Genomic DNA, 2,500 nt, shown 5'->3' with positions numbered 1-2,500 from the left:
TTATGCGCCTACCATGGTTGTAACGGGTAACGGGGAATTAGGGTTCGATTCCGGAGAGGGAGCCTGAGAAACGGCTACCACATCTAAGGAAGGCAGCAGGCGCGCAAATTACACAATCCCAGTACGGGGATGTAGTGACGAAAAATAACAATACGGGACTCTATTGAGGCCCCGTAATTGGAATGAGTACAATTTAAATCCTTTAACGAGGATCTATTGGAGGGCAAGTCTGGTGCCAGCAGCCGCGGTAATTCCAGCTCCAATAGCGTATATTAAAGTTGCTGCGGTTAAAAAGCTCGTAGTTGGATTTCAGTCGAACCTATGGGGTCCACTGATTAAAGGGTTAGATGGTGATGTTAGGTTTCTTGCTTGTGTCTACGGATGCTTGCTTGAACCTTCATTCCTCTTTCCTGGTGGTTACATTCATAGTGTTTAGACAGAAAATTGCTCGATATTTGCTATCAATGCTCTTTACCGAGTGTTGATTCAAGCGATCGAGACTTTTACCTTGAAAAAATCAGAGTGCTCAAAGCAGGCGTCCAAAACCTCGAAAGAGGTGCCTAAAAACGGTATGGTCAACCATCTATATGATGCGTACCACTACCTTAACTTGAATGATCTTGCATGGAATAATGGAATAGGACCTTGGTTCTATTTTGTTGGTCTTAAGAATCCAAGGTAATGATTAAGAGGGACAGACGGGGGCATTTGTATTGCGGCGCTAGAGGTGAAATTCTTGGACCGTCGCAAGACAAACTACAGCGAAAGCATTTGCCAAGAATGTTTTCATTAATCAAGAACGAAAGTTAGAGGTTCGAAGGCGATCAGATACCGCCCTAGTTCTAACCATAAACGATGCCAACCAGCGATCATTCTGAGTAACTAATTTCATGACTCGAATGGAAGCTTCCGGGAAACCAAAGTTTTTGGGTTCCGGGGGAAGTATGGTTGCAAAGCTGAAACTTAAAGGAATTGACGGAAGGGCACCACCAGGAGTGGAGCTTGCGGCTTAATTTGACTCAACACGGGAAAACTCACCCGGCCCGGACACTGAGAGGATTGACAGATTGAGAGCTCTTTCTTGATTCAGTGGGTGGTGGTGCATGGCCGTTCTTAGTTGGTGGAGTGATTTGTCTGGTTAATTCCGATAACGAACGAGACTCTAGCCTACTAAATAGACTTGCAGTTTACACTGCAGTACTCCCCCTTAGTCAACCTGTGGGTGGTAGTATCTCTTGATGGTTTCGGCTGTTGAGGGCTCTGCTGCTATTAGCCTACAGAATTGGCTAGGGTAAGGATGCTGTAGCACTGTAAGGACTTCTTAGAGGGACAAGCGGCGCTCGCAGCCGCACGAAACAGAGCAATAACAGGTCTGTGATGCCCTTAGATGTCCGGGGCCGCACGCGTGCTACACTGAAGTGGTCATCGTGCATACTGTTTCCTGCTCCGAAAGGAGTGGGTAACCGCTTGAACCCATTTCGTGATGGGGATTGGGCATTGTAATTATTGCCCATGAACGAGGAATTCCCAGTAAGCGTGAGTCATTAGCTTGCGTTGATTACGTCCCTGCCCTTTGTACACACCGCCCGTCGCTACTACCGATTGAATGATTTAGTGAGGACTTCGGACTGGTCAATCCAGACCATTGGGAAACTAGTGGTCGGATTGTGCTGGAAAGATGTTCAAACTTGATCATTTAGAGGAAGTAAAAGTCGTAACAAGGTTTCCGTAGGTGAACCTGCGGAAGGATCATTAACGTATTACCCTCTTATTATAAGAGAAATACAACCTTCAAACAATCAAACACTCTGCATAGTGATATTGTAGATGCTAATATGGTGAATGCAATTGAATTGTATTTGCATTAGAGTCGCAATTGTGAATGTTTATTGCAAACATTTAGCCATTGCAACATGATTCTAATTTGCATTACATTCGTTCATTCATACATCCATCTTTCATTATCCAATGCAACAAAGAGTGAGGGTTATCTAACGATAGCCATAATTTCTTTTGCAAAACAATTGTAGTTTATAATGAAAAGCCTGTCTTGCTACATACTTGGTACCTGATCAAGTCTTCAGCTTATGCTGACGGCAAGGTTTAAAGAAGGAAGTTTTACACTTCTTCGCCTAACTAAGTAAAGACAACTATGGTTTTTATAAACTGCATACAATTGTTTTCAAACCCTCTCAATGCAGATTTAGGATACTTATTAAAAGTCCCACGGTGGCAAAGATACATCTTCAAGCGGTGGATCACTCGAATTACCAATCGATGAAGAACGTAGCTAGCTACGATAATCGGTGCGAATTGCAGGACACGCCGAGCACTTGAGCTTCCAACGCACATTGCGGCTTTCGGGTCTTTTCCGAGGTCACATCTGTCTGAGAGTTGAGATGTAAAATAATCAACAAAACACTTGCATACTACCATATATGCATTGTTTTGAGAGGATTGTATATTTATATGCATGAATCTTGATGTTTTATTCCTTTTC

At 43.5% G+C, this 2,500-nt stretch overlaps 2 non-coding genes across 2 annotated transcripts in view; both read left to right on the top strand.

Moving 5' to 3' along the window:
• Positions 1–1,755, top strand: part of LOC149092759 (small subunit ribosomal RNA) — a 2,170-nt gene extending 415 nt beyond the window's left edge. Inside the window, exon 1 of the ribosomal RNA XR_016200512.1 lies at positions 1–1,755. This exon is cut by the window's left edge and continues 415 nt beyond it. This is a non-coding gene — a ribosomal RNA (small subunit ribosomal RNA).
• A 487-nt stretch (positions 1,756–2,242) lies between these two features.
• On the top strand, positions 2,243–2,397 carry LOC149092758 (5.8S ribosomal RNA). The gene has a single exon (XR_016200539.1). It is a non-coding gene; the product is annotated as a 5.8S ribosomal RNA (ribosomal RNA).
• The last annotated feature ends 103 nt before the right edge of the window (positions 2,398–2,500 follow it).

Source organism: Tetranychus urticae, unplaced genomic scaffold (assembly GCF_039701765.1).
Source record: "Tetranychus urticae isolate SD_2017Ah unplaced genomic scaffold, NJAU_TeUrti_SD_1.0 Scaffold_5, whole genome shotgun sequence".
Classification (NCBI taxonomy): Eukaryota; Metazoa; Arthropoda; class Arachnida; order Trombidiformes; family Tetranychidae; genus Tetranychus; species Tetranychus urticae.
This window is presented reverse-complemented; position numbering and strand designations above follow the sequence as displayed.